Genomic DNA, 19,413 nt, shown 5'->3' with positions numbered 1-19,413 from the left:
GAAATTAGCTATGCATCACAGCTGATGTTTATGCTACATCTGATGCCCTCCCATTAACAATGAATACCTGTTAAGTAATAATCCCGCAATGTGAAACTAAAAATGGAATTTATTTACAGAATTTTGAGACAGAAATAGATTTGCTAAACACATGACACTGGATTTAAATTATTTTCTTGTATATTGATGATTATTTTGTTTCCCTAGAACAGACCTTGACAGAGACGCTGGATATTAGGTGAGCCACAGAGTAAGAGGGAAACAAAAACAGGAGAAAAAGGAAAAGGAAAGATTCTGTGATATGACATGTATGATCTCAGTACAACTTATGATCTCAGGACAATTGCCATAACAACTGCTCCTAATTGGCACCCTCTTTAAAACTCAGGAGAGAAGCCAACATTTCTCACTCACTCCCAGCCAAGTGGAACCAATATAGACTACAAAGCCTTTGCATTCCTGAATGCCTGCAGTCAAATTATGGCCTGCTCCCGAGTTCCCTCTCTTTCCTGTTCCTGAGTGATATGTTACTTACAACTGCTTTACGGGAGTGGAGAGCTTGCAAGAAAGCCCCCTCATCAGTGCCCCAGGGCCCAGCCTTCATTTTTCTGCTGGTGCTCAGTAGTGTAGTGCATGGGGTGGCCAACAGCCAGGGAAGCAGCATGTATGCGTAGGATGAGGGATCTGTGGTCAGCCCCATGTTCTGAATGCCAGGATATTACATTGGCAGGAACACTGGCTGCTACCATTGCACATGTGTAGCTACGAACACCTGCTCACCATGCTCCCCATTACTACTGGGGTTTATTTGCCTCTCACATTGGTAAGAATCAGGAGTAATTTCACTGAAGTTAGTGGATTTGCACCAGTGTAAACCTGGTATATGACAGAGGAGAATCAAGCCTATTACACACCTCTCAAAGCTTTAGTGACCCCAGTACTGAGGGGTGAATTCATCCCTGGTGTAGGGACAAAGGGGCAAATAGGTTGCACCTCCCCTATTCAACGGCTGCCAGGTAACATGTCAGTTTCAACACAGGCTAGGGCACCTATGAGAGCTATTCTAACTCATACCCTCCATTACCATAGCCTGTACTAGGCTTGTGGCAGTGGTGAACAGTGGGATGAAAGGCTGCTTATTAGGTCATAACTCCTTCCACTGTATGCTGTCCCAACATGCTAACTGAGCCAGAAGTTCTTCAGTGGAGTACACAGAACCGACATAGCTACTACAAAGTGATTATAGTGCAATCCTGAGTAGGACCATAATACTTGGGTGGTGCACCTGCTTCTTTCCCCTTTCCAGCACGGTTCTGCCTCATAATAGGCGTAACTGAGTCTTAGGTATTTAGTAAGAGGATTTCACAGAGTCATAGTATCTGGGCCAGGCTTTGGGGTTAGGCAACCCTCATATTTTTCTGACATGATACTACTGTAGTATTGATAAATGACTTGATAAAACACAATATACACTGTAAAAAAGCAGTTAATTGCTTACATTGCATTGAGTCATAACAACGGAAATGTTTATGCACATCCCTTACTTCACCAACTGACTCAGCTAACAAGCCTGATATTTTAATAACTGTGTCCTGGTTGTAAAGTATACACGTGTGCTTCTCAGTTGAAGACATCTGTCCTTCATTTATTCAATGGACAGGTGTCATTCAGGAACATATTTACCTTGCATTTAGTGAGTGATCCCATTGCAAACTTCAAAGGTAACAGATCAAGACTGGATTCAACTTGGTTTTTCTTTACCAGAAAAGAAAAAACCTTGTTCAGAGAGTCACTAGACGACTGCAGAAGAAGTTGCTTAACCACCTTTCAAAAAGGGGGAAATTGTCACGAGGACGTAAAAATTGCTGCAGATAAGGCAACTCTGCCCATCCAAGCTGGTTCCCTTAAAAAGTTTCTCTCAACTCCACCTCCTGATGGTAAACTTCAGTTGTGGGTGGGGATCACTAACAGGATATGGGCCTCAAATGAACACAGCCCTTTTTATCCTCTTTCAAAATGGAGCTTTGCGGAACACTAAACTAGCATATTAGTAAATAAAAAGGAAAAAAAGTGTATGAACACTTAACATGGATAGAGCCCTGGAAAATTCCATTTTCATTTTAACTGATTATATAATATGCCTCAGATCCTGAAAGGTATTTAAGTGCCTCATTATTCTTTGTCCTTCCACCTAAGAATCTCAAAACATCTTACCAAAAAATGTATCCTCCACTCCTCTGCGAGTCAGGAAAGTATCTTCATTTGCAGACGGGGAAAGTGAAACACGCAGAACTTGATTCTCTGTTACCTTGTAGTTTGTTTAGTCATTGGGATCCATGCAAAAAGAATATGAAATGCTACTAAATCAGAATTCTCTACCCTCACCAGTGATAATATTTTAAAAACAATTTTCATCCAACTCCATGTAACATCAGTGGCTTCAGATACTGGGGCCTTGTCGACAAGAAAATTACAGATTTAATTCAATAGGTTTAGAAACTTGATTTAGTTCAGTTGGTGCCACCACTCTTATTTCAGAGTAAGAATGCCTTAGATTGGTTTAGTATATCAGTAAGAAAAAACGATTACTTACCTTTCCTAACTGTTGTTCTTCAAGATGTGTTGCCCGTGTCCATTCTATTCTAGGTGTGTGCATGCCCATTGTCAGAATTTTTTGCCTTACCAGTATCCATAAGGCCGGCTCTGACGCCCTCTGGAGTCTCGTGTTCATGCACCGGTATATGAGGCACAGCTGGCCCTACACCCTCTCAGTTCCTTCTTGCCGGTAACTCTGACAGAAGGGTAGGAGGGCAGGTAATGAAATGGACATGAGCAATACATCTTGAAGAACAGTTATGAATGCTAGGTAACCAATTTTTCCTTCAAGTGCTTGCTCACGTTGATTCCATTATAAGTGACTCAAAAGCAGTATCGCTGGATGTGGGTCAGAGTTAACGGTTGTGTGGCTTCCAATACTGCTCTACCAAAGCCATCATCATCCTGGGCCTGCTGCATGATTGTGTAATGGGATGTGAACGTATGGATGGACGAGCAGATAGTGGCCCTGCCAACATCTCGAATCAGCACCTGGGCCAGGAAGGCTGCCGATGAGGCTTGGGCTCCAGTTGAATGGGCAGTGACAATCGCCGGCGGTGGCACTTTTGCCTGTTCATAGCAAAACCTGATGCAGATGGTGATTCACAATGAAATTCTCTGAGCAGATGCAGGAAGGCCCTTCATTCTGTCTGCTACCGCGACAAAGAGCTGTGTCGACTTATGAAACGACTTAGTCTTTGGGTTCTTGGCCTAAAATTTTTGCAGATCCTGCACTTTTCTTTCATGTGTGACTCCCACGAACACTTTAGGGAACTGCTGTAGGGGTCACTAACCGGCATAGGCTTACTAAATTTCAAAAACAGACTCCAACGAGAGACTGCTGAATTGGAATTAATTTGCAAACTGGATACAATTAACTTAGGTTTGAATAGAGACTGGGAGTGGATGGGTCATTACATAAAGTAAAACTATTTCCCCATGTTTACTCCCGCCCTCCACCCCCATTGTTCCTCAGATGTTCTTGTCAACTGCTGGAAATGGCCCACCTTGATTATCACTACAAAAGGTCCCCGTCCCGTCCCCCCCCCACTGTCCTGCTGGTTACAGTGTGTATGGTTTCAGAGTAACAGCCGTGTTAGTCTGTATTCGCAAAAAGAAAAGGAGTACTTGTGGCACCTTAGAGACTAACCAATTTATTTGAGCATAAGCTTTCGTGAGCTACAGCTCACTTCATCGGATGCATACTGTGGAAAGTGTAGAAGATCTTTTTATATACACACACAGCATGGAAAAATACCTCCTCCCACCCCACTCTCCTGCTGGTAATAGCTTATCTAAAGTGATCACTCTCCTTACAATGTGTATGATAATCAAGTTGGGCCATTTCCAGCACAAATCCAGGTTTTCTCACCCCCTCCCCCCCCCCCATGTATATAAATCTCCCCACTACAAAAGGATTTTTTTTTCCACTCCTGCTGGTAATAGCTCACCTTACCTGATCACTCTCCTTACAGTGTGTATGGTAACACCCATTGTTTCATGTTCTCTGTGTATATAAAATCTCCCCACTGTATTTTCCACTGAATGCATCCGATGAAGGGAGCTGTAGCTCACGAAAGCTTATGCTCAAATAAATTTGTTAGTCTCTAAGGTGCCACAAGTACTCCTTTTCTTTTTACATGCTGAGCCCGGTTTGAAGCACAGAGACCGGGACATGCCCCACCACAGGGTAAAGTAATTGCTAAGATTCTAACTAACTAACTTAACACCTGACACCTAACACTTAATTACTAACTAACTATTGTCAACTATATACAAAGAGAACAGCCAGTAGCTAATAAACCACTATCACACCTGCAAAGCAAGAGAAAGGCGCTCCAAGCAACCATTGGGGCAGTAAGAAGGAACTGAGAGGGCGCCAGAGCCGGTTCTACAGATACTCCTAGGGCAAAAATTCCGACAACGGTGCATGTGGTCGTGCACACACCTAGAATGGAATTGACATGAGCAAGCACTCGAAGAACAAATCAATTTTAACATAAATTTATATGAGGTACTCCTAAACTGAAATAATGTCCACACAAGGAGGTGGCACTGATTTTACAAAATCATTTCAAAATCAATTTATTTAAATTGCTACCATTTTCCGCAGCTCCCACTGGCCGGGAACAGCGAACTGCAGCCACTGGGAGCTGTGGGTGGCCATGCCTGTGGACGGTCAATGTAAATAAACTGTCATGGCCTGCCAGTTGATTCCCTGACGGGCCGCAGGTTGTCCACCACTGCTCTAAGTCCCCACATCCAGGCTTTATCTAAACCCTGCTGATTCTTTCTGCATAACATCTCTAAGATGCAGCCTTTCCTATCCATTTACCACAACTAAAACCATCATCCAGGCTTTCATCATCTCATGCCTCGATTACTGCAACATCCTTCTCTCCGGCCTTGACAAACAATCTTGCTTTGCTCACATCCATTCACAATGCTGCCGCAAAGGTCATTTTCTTAGCCTGTCACTTTTCCCATGTCACCCATCACTTTGCATCCCTCCACGGGCTCCCCCTTCTCTATCACAAACACAAGCTGTTTGTATTCATTTTCAAGTCCCTTCACAGTCAGTCCTCACCTTACCAATCACCTCTCAGTCACTACCTAGCTGTCTATGCTTGTCTCCAACCTCCACTCAGAGGCAGATTAGGAGTTTGTGGGGCTCTGGGCCAGAGCAAGAGGGGGCCCCTCCTCACCCCTTCCGCCTGCAGTCTGCCCCCCACCTTCCTTCGGTGCTCCTGCGGTGGAAGTGGAGTTGGGGCGTGGGGGTTTGCCCCACCCCCCACTCCTGTCGGGGAGCAGGGTAGGGGTGCCTGGGGGGCTTCCTCCACTCTCCAGTAGGAGCAGCGGGCAGGCGGGGGGAGCAGGGCAAGCCCCCATGCCCCAACCTGCTCCCCAGCAGGAGTGCCGGGTAGGCAGGCAGAGTGAGTCAGAGCACAGTGGTGCCCATTTTTCCGGGGGGCCCCCAATTGGCCAGGGCACCTGAGCACAGGCACCATTGACATAGTGGCTAATCCGCCACTGCCCACTTGTTAAATTTTCAAACACCTTCATGCTTTCTCCCATGCTGTCCCAACACTTGGAAGACAATCCCTGTATGATCTGCAATGTTACCTCATTATTCACCTTCAAATCCCTCCTATAAGCTTTTCTTAGGCATCTTGCCTATAAAAAGCTTGACTACATTAAGGCTCCTAGTGGTCTAAAGAAACAGATTTAGAAACAATTGTGCAAAAATCAGTGCTACCTGCTTGTGGGGATGTTATTTCTGTTTAGGAGTGCCTTATGCTGACCAATATTCTCATTGTTTCCTTATACTCACCCATCTGTCTGGTCTTTTACTGAGATTGTAAACCCCTAGGGGCAAGGATCATCTTTTGGTTCTGTGTTTGTGCAGAGCCTAGCACAATGTGATCCTGGTCTAATACAAATAAATAATATTAGTAAAGGTTGAGAAGCTGCTGATTCAACAGGTCGCTGAGAACTCCTTCCAGCACAATTCTGCCAATTTTTAAAGCTGCCTTCATCCCCCCGGATGGAAACTCTGTGCAAGGCCATGTCAGTTAGATCTACTCTGAGTTGAACTGGTGTTAGCGGTGGTAGGAGATTTTTTGGAAATTTCCCTAGTCTGGACAGTGCATGAGACAGCTCATCTAACCAGCCTCAGAAAATCTAAAAATATCAGTTAAGTCTCTGCAAATTCTTACCTCACTTCCTAAGAAACGCATAGTTCATCGTTAGCATGGTACTTTCCATGCTTCCAAACTGCCCACTATTTCACCAGCTCCATTGTTATCAGCCCATTATTTAACTTCTTTCCAAACCATCTCACGATATAGATGGTTAGCTGTGTTTCTCCAGGAGACAAAGATTTGAAAGCAAAGAAACGTGCGCGCACACACACACACACACACCCCCGCTATAAATCTATAAAGGATCCCATCTATTGATCTTACCAAAGAAAAACCAGGGCAGAGAATCACAACCTCTTCAGCAAACCTTAGGAAATCAGAATAGGCTGCTGTTTAGACTTCAGAATTAGTTTGTCCATTTAGTAATCCATTTTGTTTACTCTGTAAAAAAAACACAACCTGTCTGATAGTGACAGTGGTCTCTCAACAGTACTAATTCACAAAGGAACTGTCCTGTTGATTAGTTAGCTTAATCAGGTTTTCTTTGCAGTACATACAGTCCTTCCCTTTTATAGAATCATAGGACTGGAAGGGACCTCGAGAAGTCATCTAATCTAGTCCCCTGCACTCAAGGAAGGACTATATTATCTAGACTAGACTATTCCTGACAGGTGTTTGTCTAACCTGCTCTTAAAAATCTCCAATGATGGCAATTCCACAACCTCCGTAGGCAATTTATTCCAATGCTTAACCACTCTGACAGTTAGGAAGTTTTTCCTAATGTCCAGCTTAAATCTCCCTTGCTGCAATTTAAGCCAATTGCTTCTTGTCCTATCCTCAGAAGTTAAGAACAATAATCTTTCTATCTCCTCCTTGTAACAACTTTTTATGAACTTGAAAACTTATGTCCCCCCTCAGTCTACTCTTTTCCAGACTAAACAAACGCAATTTTTTCAATCTTCCCTCATAGGTCATGTTTTCTAGACCTTTAATCATTTTTGTTTCTCTTCTCTGGACTTCCTCCAATTTGTCCACATCTTTCCTGCAATGTGGCGTCCAGAACTGGACACAATGCTCCAGTTGAGGTCTAATCAGCATGGAGTAGAAGGGAAGAATTACTTCTCATGTCTTACTTACAACACTCCTGCTAAAACAACCCAGAACGATGATGTTTTTTTATGCAACAGTGTTACACTGTTGACTCATATTTAGCTTACGGTCCACTATGACCCCCAGATCTCTTTCCGCAGTACTCCTTCCTTGGCAGTCATTTTGTTTTGTCCTCACCCTTTGTTTTGACTCTGATTGACAGAACCTCTTACTACTGCAATCTAGACAGTTATTCAGATGAGAAACTTTAATCCACACCTATGCCGACCTTTATATTTACATTTTTCCCCAATAAATTCAGATTAACTGCTTCCTGGTAAGTGATACAGGCCTTGCTCTGTTTTCCCAGAGACTGATGAAGAAACTGGAACTGTTAAAAGCTTGCTTGCTTTACTGTTAAATGTACTCAATCTACTAAATGGGGTTACATATACCACCTTTGCTACCATACAGCAAAGCACATGCTATGCCTTCAGGCTTTGCTTCCATGTTTGCCTGTTTCCTCCTAAACATGCTCTCTCTTTATCCTCGAGCTCTGGTTTTCATTCTTGCTTCTGCCTCGCATGGATTTATTTCCAGAACACTTCAGTGGTTCAGCAGTGCAACTGAAGCAAGACAGAGCTTTTACTATTCTGTCAGCTGCTCTGATTATATATAGGTGACCTTTCACAGTACCCAATAACAGTGATCTTCCACCAGACAAGGTGGTGTCTTACATGAAACATCTTTGTGGTCTCAGTCTAATTCTTAACAGACAAGGGTCCAACCAGCATCACAAGAGACACTACCAATGACTGGTTTCACAGTAGCAGCCGTGTTAGTCTGTATCCGCAAAAAGAAAAGGAGTACTTGTGGCACCTTAGAGGCTAACCAATTTATTTGAGCATAAGCTTTCATGAGCTACAGCTCACTTCATCGGATGCATGCAGTGGAAAATACAGTGGGGAGATTTTATATACACAGAGAACATGAAACAATGGGTATTACCATACACACTATAAGGAGAGTGATCAGGTAAGGTGAGCTATTACCAGCAGGAGTGGAAAAAAAAATCCTTTTGTAGTGATAATCAAGGTGGGCCATTTCCAGCAGCTGACAAGAACATGTGAGGAACGGGGGGGGGGGGGGGGGGAAGGGGAATAAACATGGGGAAATAATTTTACTTTGTGTAATGACACATCCACTCCCAGTCTCTATTCAAGCCTAATTTTATGGTGTCCAGTTTGCAAATTAATTCCAATTCAGCAGTCTCTCGGAGTCTGTTTTTGAAGTTTGTTTGTTGAAGAATTGCGACTTTTAGGTCTGTAATCGAGTGACCAGAGAGACTGAAGTGTTCTCCGACTGGTTTTTGAATGTTATAATTCTTGATGTCTGATTTGTGTCCATTTCCTTGTTGTCAGCCTCAGCAGAAGTTAAAGATGGAATGGCCATAGGGACCACATTTCCCCCCGCCCCCTAAAGGAAGGCGCTAGGTCAGGGTTTAGTCAGGCTGGTGGGGGAAGAGTGCACTTTCTGTGCTTTATCAGCTGAACCTGTTCTGTTAAGAAACACCAGGCTTTGGTTTCCAGGGCTGTCAATACAGCGTCTTTCAGGCACCTTTAAATTCAAATGATTTAAAATAGAAAAATCAAGGCAGAGAAAAATGTAATAAAAGTACAAGAATAAAACAAGGAAACTTTCACTTGGAATCTGAAGAATCAGTGGCTGGAATGGAAGGTGACAGACAAACTGATTGGTTTTTGAGGTCCAGTGTAACCACTGATTATGCAATGAAGTCAGTTCACTCTGCAGTTAGGTCTTGGAGTCTCAACTCCAGACTCTCTGGAGGGAGCCAGGTGACTCATGGAGTGAGGAGAACAACTGAGCACCACTGCAGTGCCACTTGAGTGGAAGAAAGCAGTGAAAATATTATAAAATCTTTGTTCTGCAGATAGTTCTGTGTGACAAAAGTATAGTACTGATGCAAATATGTAAAATACTTAAAGAGCAGCTACCAAAAGAAAAAAAAAAGTCAAAAAAGTCTTTTGACTAACTTTGCTCTCTTCAGAGAATGGAGATGAGCAGCAGCACAGAGTGATTATTACTGGGCCTCCCATTTTGAATATAACTTGCTAGTTCACAAAACTGATTCTGAAGTTCTCTTCGTGGATTTTCCTTTGGATTCTTGTCTTGGGATAGGAACTTTGGTTTAATACACATATGGAAGATTATGAGAATCTGGCCTACGAATCCTGAATATGCCCTCAGGGATCTTGGGGTACCACACATGGGCCCCACTTTTTCAGGCTTGCAAATCTACTCCCAATTATTAATAGCAATTTCTGTGTATTACTTGTCTTTGAGGCATACATGGCATGTTACCATACGCCCAACAGGATCCCTATTCCAAGGATTTTGCAGACAGTAGGAATGATTGAGTACAATATTGTGCAAACAAGAACCATGTCCATCAACACAGAGCAGTAGGTGATCATTTCAGTGAGTTCTTGGGTGCTTCTTAAGGAAGAGGGGGCATAATATATGTTAACGGAAAGACGGTTCTAGGCATATGGGGTGAAATGAATGAAAGCAAAGACGACAATGCAGACAATCATGAAAGAGACCTAACAAAGCAGAGGTAATAAACAAACAATAATAATACCACCACCTAGTTCTTATATAGCACTTTTTATCAATAGATCTCAAAGCACTTTACAAAAGGATCCCCATTATACACATAGGGAAATGGAAGCATAGGGAGGTGAAATGACTTATCCAAAGTCACCAAGCAGACTACTGGCAGAGCTGGGAATAAAATCAAGGCCTCCTGAGTCCCAGTCCAGTTCTTTATCCACTACGAAACACTCCCATAGAAGGGGTAGTGCAGGAATTGACATAGACAGAGTTATCAGAGGGTGTAGAATTATGGACTACCATGAAGGTGAAGGGGAGAAATTTATTAGTTAAATGTTGACACCATGTATATATATCACATTTAGTTTGTGCGACCAATAAGTTTAGTTGTGTACATTTCAATTGGCTTCCCATCTTCTTCCACTTGAAATGACAGAAGCATGTAGAGCAGTATGCTTGTAATGTTGATAGTACTGTAATTTCTAAACAACTGTTGTCCAAGCACAGTAAAAATGTATCAAGGTACATTCTACGTTTTTTAATGGAAGATTATTGAATTCAGCTATTGGCCAATACTTTAGAAAATGTCAATTCTTTATGAGCATATAAATTTGTACACGATCATCAGAGCACACAAATGAACAAATTTACACAACCAAAACCCTATTTCTCGCACAATCTGAATGTGATTTATATTTAGCCTGTGGAACTCCAAGCTACAAGATGTAACAGAGACAAAAATGATTTAGTGAGATTCAAAAAGAAGCTGGACATTTAAATGAATGAGAATAACAGATGCAGCTGCACTAACTAGGATAACAATGACAAAAGCTATGAATTCTCATGCTTTGGGATATAAACTAATCTCCAGCTGGGCTTGGGAAGACATTTTCCCGTTGGCACACTACTGCATAATAGATGCCATTACAGAAGTGTTTTGATTCCTCTGAGGTATCCAGTTATTAGTAAGTGTAAAAGACAGGATACTGAACTACAGGGTTCATTATTCAGTCTAATATAGCAATTCTCAGGTTTTGCCACTTAAGAGATTTTATTTCTCTTAACTGAAAGGATTTTTGGTACAAGGGTTGACTGAAAGGATTCATGAATGAGAAAGTCCAATAACAGGGGCTAATTCCTCCAGGGACAGAGAGAAACGAAGGCTGCTCTTAGCAAACTTTTCAACATGCCTCTGCCACTGACACTCAACCTTGACCTGTATCAACCTTGTTCCTATGGCCTTGATCCTTCCTGAGGGTAAGGCTGCCAGTCCCAATGAATTAGGGATGCTGGAAATGACATTGTGGCCTAGATTGTGCTAATACATCATTTCAAATGTGATCCGAGACAGATTTAAAAGCAGGCTGTGAGCAATGAAAATGAATTCACTACTGTGCCCTCAATTAGGTGATCAAGTCCTTTACAAGGAGTCATCTGGGTAAAGCGGGGGGAGGTAGACAACCCATTTTTAAGAGGGGGATCTCACATTCTAGTCAAATGAGATATGATTTAAAGGACAAATGAAATAGTTTGTAGAACATAATTGTAAAACAGGGTTGAACTTAAATAATACTTGCACATACACAGTGCTGTTTATTCAAAGATTTCAAACTGCTTTACAGTGGTGAATACCTTTCATTATCTACATTTTACAAACGGGAAAGTAAAGAACAAAGTTCTGTAAGTGACTTGCCAAGGGTGACCCAGTGAATCCATGGCAGAGCTGCCTGAAATCAAATCCAGGTCACCTGCCTCCCCTGCTCTTGAGACTAAATACACTATATAACAGACCAGCACTGTACTAGTCATGATAGGGTGCATGAGAAACAAAAAATTTGAAACTGAGTATAAGAAACATGAAAGTGATCAATCTTGTTCAGTCTCTGAATGAACAAAATGCAAGAAGTAAAACAGCAAAAATATTACACAAAGATTAAAAAAAATAATCTTTCCATTTTAATAAGCTACACTACCAATACCGAAAAGGACTTTTATCAGTATTTGATTTTCTTCTGATCAGCACTTCCTAGCTTTTAGTCTAGAGGTCCCCAAAGTGTGGGGCACGCCCCCCTAGGGGCGCATGGAAGACTGTCCAGGGGGGCGTGGCAGGGGCCCGGGCCAGCCCCCACAGGGACAGAGAGGGAGCGTCACCCAGGCCCTCTCTGCTCCAGTCCCACCCTCAGTTGCATCCCCAGCTCCTGGCCCCATGCCTGGCTCCGTCCCCAGCCTCAGCGCGGCTCCGCTCCTGACCCCACACCAGGCCCCCAGCCTCGGTCACTGGCTGCGGCTCCATTCCTGGGACGGGGCTGAGGCTGGGGGCAAGACCGGGAGTTGAGTAGCACCAGGCCGCAGGCCCGGCTGCCGGCCCCCACCGCAGCCCGGCTGTGGCTCCACTCCTGCCCCCGCCCTCAGGTGCAGCCCCACCCCCAGCTGCGTTCGCAGCCTCAGCCTCTTTACCCCCCGTCTGCATCCACCCCCAAGCTCCAGCCGCAGCCCTGCTGCTGGCCACAGGGAGACAGGGGGTCACGGACAGGGGTAATGGAGGGCGTGACCCTTAAAAGTTTGGGGACTGCTGTTTTAGTCAATTCATTGCATGAGTGCAGGGTGTGAAATGCAAGCAAAAATATTGCACCATTTCTAATCCTTCACATATTCAGTATGTGTCATAAATCGGGAATCATCAGACTTAAGGTGTATATTTTTATCATCATAGACAGGCAACCTCAAGGATACAAACCTGATTTCCACTCCACAAATGCTCTATTCCAGGGAAGACATTTGAAATATAGTACTACCAACTGTGCCTTGACAGGCCCTATGTCTATGAGGAAAAAAACTATGGATGGAATAATTCATGGTCTCCTCCAGATCTTTCACCAAAAGAATGTGTTTCATGACAAAGTAGGTTTGGGTTTTTTTACATTATGTATCAGTTCAGCACTGGTGAAAGGTACCACTTGGACAGCCCTAGAATACCAAAGGCCTCCACCTACAGAACAGAGCGAGCATGTGCAGCAGCAGAAGCAGCTTAAGCTTCCCACAAACACCTTCAACATTGTATCTCAACTTTGACCTGAAGGAACCTCTTTGAATCAGTTAGTCACCTTGGCTCTAGGCCAAGACTGCAAAAAAGAAAGTCAGTTAGAGCCAACTGTAGTGGGGTTTTTGCATTGTGGATATGCATGCCCTAGGAAATGGAGTGGGGCCATCAAGCATACTTTACATAATCCGCCAAACAGCCTTAACACGGTAACAGTTTACAGTCACTATATGACCTGGGCTGGATGGGCATCATGCCAGAGAGGAGGAGGGTTCTATAAACTATTACCAATGCCTCTGAGCAATTCAAATCCCCATAATGTTGGCAAAGTAGAGGAATTTTTCACCCAGGCTTCTCTCAGTTGCCATGGGAGCACCTGCCCACCCTTCACCCTACTTGTGCTGAATCTGCATTTCCTTGGTCACGGAGAGGGATTCAGGTTCCGATTCAAGGGCATTTAAAACCACAAGCACAAAGAAGTTCGATTTTTGTGACTTTCTGGCTTGTTGCTTCCTGCATTGGCCCACCTCAACCTGACCACATCCAACTTGCTAAACACAGCCGTGGTGCCTTTGCATAGCAGTCCAAATAATCTTGGCAGATGTAATAAGAAAAATCAAGATTTTCAAGCAGGATAAAAGCCCAATTGAAAATGAAAGCTTCTTGATGATGGAGAGTGAGTAACAGACAAAGATGAGTGATCAGAAACCAATGACATTATACAATGTTGTCTAAAGTGTGGTACATACTGTGTATATATTTTATGGCAAAGCTTAATGGTTCTGCCAGCACATCCATAATCTATTTCCAGAAGCATTCACTGATGCCCATTGAAAAAGTTCTAATTGATAAATTGCCAGAATCAGTTGCTCTCTTCACTTCGTGGATACTAAAAACATAAGAATGTTTTAAGCGGAAGTGTTTTTAATATACCCAAACATTCACAGAAGCAGCAATTCCCTCTTTGTTGCAGACAGCCACCTAGTAATTGGCATCCATTCGATGTTCAGTGCCATCTTGGGGCAGGTAACTGCCCTGTAAATTAACTATTAGAAAGCATAGCCAGCAGTGACTGGGACTATATGGCCATGGGTGAAGAAAGTCAGAGGAGAGGTAAACTGAAAATCTGGAGTCTTCATCCATGGTGTCCTGTTGAAACTGGAGCTTCTTAATCTCTTTTAAATTCCGAGTAGCTGAAAATCTTTTCCTTTTAAATCCCATCAGCTTGACAGCTATGTTAAAAAAATGCTTTTTTCCTGACAACTTGATTACCATATGAAGCACTAAAGGACAGCACTTCTAATCTTTCCATTTAGCAGGGAAACTTAATATTTAAAACATTTCATGACATTTCCAAGGTCAATACACCACCATTATTTTCTCCTTAGAACTGTTAAAATGATTAATGTAGTGTTTTCAGTCTGAAACAAAATTTCAATTTTAGGATGCCAGATCAAATTCGACTCAGTTACACTGGTTTAAATCCAGAACAACTCCACTGAGCGCAGGATTTGGTTAGCTGTTTTCCTCACTGAAGTGAAGAACATTAGGTTTGATCCTATCTCATCAATTACCTTTGCCATTTAATTCAGTGGGAGCAGAGACGATGTTAGAGGAAAAAAATGTATATTTAAACTTCTAAGGCTAAAACGTGCTCACCTTACCCAGTTACAACTGCAATGTGGGCCTTTGACAGTGAAAGGAGCATTTGGCTACTGCCCAGAATTGTTGCTTGTTCTCATCCAAGCAGGAAGCTGGGAACTTGAGCAGTAGCCCAGGCACAATACCCTCATCAATCTCTCCATCATTCCAGCTACAAGAATTAAGAATAAAGAGTGTAACCACCGTCAGAGACAGCAAAGAGCCTTGGCTTATGTGCACACCTCCCCACTCTTAGTCATTCCCTTGACACCTGAGAGACGGGTAAGCTAATAGCCCTACCTTATATTCTTCCTAATCCATTCTGGTTAGTGACATATAGTAGAAGATCAGAAACTTATACAAATGTCATTAGACAAAGGATGGTAATGTGAAATTGTAACACAGTTAGGGCACTGTTGTACTAAAACAGTCACCCAGCATGATCATTTTGCCTGTACAGGTAGGCCCTATGGACTTGATTCTCCTCTCATACCAACGTTAATCTGGAGTAACTTCATTTAAATCAGTGGCATTTACCTCCCCAGGCAAGACTAGTGTGAGCAGAATCAGGCCCCAAGACAAGATATAGAATCAAACCACCAGCTCTCAACTCTGGGGCCCAGTCCCAGCAAGCCTCTCCACCCCACTATGGAGATTCCAATTTCCCAGAAGACCCTTCCTTAATTTTTTTCCACTCCTTCCTTCCCTGCTTTCTCCCATTAGTTCCAGTCCCTCCTTCTCTACTCCTGTGCCTCATTTTTCCTTTCCATCCATTTTCTTAGCAGATCTAGAGGTCTCGGGTTAACTGAGGATTTTCAGTTTTCTTTGCAAAGACCTGGTTCTGCTGTGTGGTCTTCCAGTGTCCTCAGACAGCACCTCCTGCTGGTTGCTCTCTGCACATTTCCATTACATTTGGTCACCAGGCATAGTCCCACCCCCTTGAGCCCAGACCAGGACAACTGTACTGATGGTCTCTTCCACCTACTTAATGAGCAGCTCTGATTCTACAAAGAGTAGGACTCTTTTCACCCTTTCCTCAGTGAAGCAACAGGGAGCAAAATCTTCCTTTTTTTCTTTCTTTAGAAGGGAGAATGTGTTTCTTAACTCTGCATCTCCTCGATTTTTGTGGGTTTTAATCATATGCTGATTGCTTTAATTTATGTGAGCTGTATGCCATAGTAGCTTCCCATCTGCCTCTTGATGTCATTCAGAGTAGCTCAATAAAGAGTCTCTGTGCAGGAGACTGCCTCTCTCCCTGTGCACTCTGCAGACAGGTGATATCAGCTGGGCCTCTCACCCTGGATTTTAACCCTGGAGGATGGGTCATTTTCTGTCATGGAGCATCCTAAACACATCCACAAATACATGGATTTTTGATACTGTTTTTTCGTAACTATACCTTAACATAATTAATTATTCACAATACAACCCATCATTGCCACAAAGATAAATCACTAGTAGGCATCTGAGACAGAATCAAGTTAACTATTTGCAATACTGATTGTTGAATTGATATTGGGTATTAACTTTTTTATAGGATGATTTCACTTAACGTTCTGCTACATGTCTGACACCGCCAAGTTATAACAAACATCCGTTAAGTTTTCTGTAGAGTTCCACTGTTTTATAGTCCTGATTAAATTCCACTTGCAAGACCTATGAAACAGTCTAACAGTGCCATAACTGGTCGCTGAGGCCCTGCAGCACCGTGCAAGGAAAATATCCCTACTAGTTTGTGTCTGTCTCTTGCAGGATACAGTGCAGTTATTGTTTGTCTTCTTTCATGGTCAAATAGTTTCAATCAATGGGAGGATGTTCCCTCATTGCACGTGACTGGCAAAATATCAATGTGCATTGAAAACAGCTACTCTGCAACACACTTCTGAAGAAGACAGTCCTACACACAATCTCAGAGTAGCATAAATGGTCAGATGAACTGAATGAAGTATTCTCAGTATAAGGGGAAGAGATTTTTTCCATAGTGCTTGAGAATTTCGATTAAGTCCTTTATGATATAAGAAGTAAATTATGTGACTGATGACCTTGACTTCAAAACAAAAAACCAAGGCCCTCAGCCAACAGTTCTGAGCTGTCATTTAACATGGCACTCTTACTATTATCTTTTTCCTCTGCCCAATATTGTAAATTCATAAGGTATAGAGAGATTCTCTGCACAGAGGTTCCCTGTACTCTTGTGCTTTTAGTTTATTCTGAGCACAAACTCATATCTGAATCTTCCTCTAGGTTGGCAACCAGGAACTGACAACTGTCTGTGACCTATGATAAATTTTTTAATGACTGTTTCTCAGTTTCCCCTCTGAAATCAGGGGAAAATTCATTCACAGGGATTTTAAGGAAGTTAGTTAATGTTTATAAACAGATTGAAAGATGAAGGACTCGATTCACCTGTGCCCCAGGAAATATTATCCTCTCCTAGGCAGGCAAGAGAATTGGCAGTTTCCAGGAAGCCTTCACTTGGATCAAGCCTCCTCTTTGTCAGACTCAGGGCTTGAGCCAGAGTCATTACTTCTATAGTCTGTCAGACTCATGCACATGTCCCAGTGTTCTTAAATAGTGCAGCTTGGAAAGCAAAACATGCTTTGTTTTAATAGTCCAAATCCCACTTGCTTCTTGTCTTTATGTGCTTCACAATATATTCTCTCAGAGCCTGATCCTCTGGTCCTTACACACGAAGCAAAACTCCCACTGAAGCCATGAAGCTGCAGGATCAGCATCTTACAAGTTTATTTGTTTAACAGGGTTCTCCAGGCTTACAGGAAAGAGGACGACTACAGACAAACACTCCATTGCTAGGTTTCATCTTTACAAAAAGGAAGTTTAGAGAGGAAGGAAGTTAAGTTAACTAAAAGAAAAGCAACACCCTTTCCTGCCAGGCGGGTAGTTGTGGCTGTAGACACTTTTTCAGAGGACACTGAATGAAAGTGTCTCTTGAAAATATATGAGAATTGTTAATTTCTTTGCTGGTGTTGGCATACTGTTGAAATAACTGCTAACTCTGGCAAACTAACACCAGAATTATATATATCTGTATGGATACATTTGGGCCAACATTTCAAATGCAAGTCTCTAGAGTTAGGCACTTAGGTCTATGTTTAGGGCACCTAACATACCTAAAAAGAAAAGGAGCACTCATGGCACCTTAGAGACTAACCAATTTATTTGAGCATAAGCTTTTGTGAGCTACAGCTATAGCTCATGAAAGCTTATGCTCAAATAAATTGGTTAGTCTCTAAGGTGCCACAAGTACTCCTTTTCTTTTTGCGAATACAGACTAACACGGCTGTTACTCTGAAACCTAACATACCTAGTGGCCCAATATCAAGAGTTGCTGGGTGCCAGCTGCTCCCACTCACTTCAGCTTGGTACCAAAGTCTGAAAATGTTAACTTTGCATTCTAGGGAATTTAATGTACTCAATTTACATCTTATATAAAAGCCAGATGCAACACAGGGCAGTAGATCCAATCCTGGGGTCTTTACTCACATGCATACACTCACTGACTACAACGGAACTACTTCAGTAACTAAGGTTTTCAGGATCCTGATCCACAAATCCTGGCTATGATTTTTTTAAGTGACATTTTTCATCCTGTTAAATCTTTGTTTCAGCCGGTATCAATGAAGGAGCCAAGACCTGACTAATTTCTAAAGCACATTGAAAAATCATATGAAAAAAATAGCAGTGACAAGATTTTCACTAAGGGGTTTCAGAATCAAGCCAAATAACTTGTTGCTGAACCAGACCGTATCTTTTAGAAAGACATACAATCTTGATTTAGCGATTGTGTGCAATTGAGAATCTACCACATTCCTTGGCAAGATGTTCCAATGATTCATTACCCTTATTGTTAAATATTTGTGCCTTATCCCCAGTTTGAGTTGGTCTAGCTTCAACTTCCAGCCATTAGATCTTGTTATGCTACTGGAAAGATGGTCAGTTGACTTGTTAACTTCACTGTGGTCTCACTAGTGCTGTGTGAAATCAGTGAATGTTCTTCCACAAACATTTAACTCAAGGGTTTTTTTGTCATTTGGTTTTAGGTGACTTGTGCCGCTGAGGTTTAGCTTTTCTACAAAATTCAGGAAAATTACTACGTTCACACCCAATCACTATATTCAGATTTCAAACTTTAAAATTTCTACATAATTTCTGCTTAGAATTAAGTTCACTGTCACTGATAAATGGGCCAGTTTTCCACACACAAAACTGGAAAAGTGTCAAGTGTTCAGAAAAACTAAAGCCCGAGTTCCAGATAGTTCCATCTCCTGTTGAGAGCATTTTCCACAGCTCTTTAACATTCCAGGCACCAGGGACAGAATCTGGCTCCAGTGATGCCATAAATTTACACTGTATTACCATCGCTATGCCAGAGTTCCAATGGAATAGGAATGCTTCTAATGGTGTTCTACTACCATTATTACCAGTATCAGCCATCAGTGAGAGTGTTAAGCAGCCACAGAGAAATCAGCCAAAAAACCCTCACCTGTTTGCATAACTGCACGTTCTAATCCCTGATAATGTCCCCTAAATTGTGAGAAAGTATTTTTTATTGAAAGTAGGATAAAGATATGAGATGCTGTGAAATTGTTGCAGCTTGCGAATGATGTAGTTAGTCAATGTAATGAAAAAAATCTTTGCCTAGTAGAGAATAAGGGTGTTGCTGCATTGTCTGCAGTGCTGTGTGCTAGAAGACAGCAGTGTGAAGCCTTCAGGGAGATGCAGCAGGAAAAACCCATCATAAGATGGACTCTT

At 42.4% G+C, this 19,413-nt stretch overlaps 1 protein-coding gene across 2 annotated transcripts in view; it reads right to left on the bottom strand.

The window, feature by feature from the left end:
• GNB4 (G protein subunit beta 4) overlaps positions 1-19,413 on the bottom strand; it is a 122,608-nt gene that overhangs the window by 59,140 nt on the left and 44,055 nt on the right. The gene's annotated exons all lie outside the window — the stretch shown is intronic.

Source organism: Chelonia mydas, chromosome 9, assembly GCF_015237465.2.
Source record: "Chelonia mydas isolate rCheMyd1 chromosome 9, rCheMyd1.pri.v2, whole genome shotgun sequence".
NCBI lineage: Eukaryota > Metazoa > Chordata > Testudines > Cheloniidae > Chelonia > Chelonia mydas.
The sequence above is the reverse complement of the archived record's forward strand: the minus strand, read 5'-3'. Positions and strand labels throughout refer to the sequence as shown.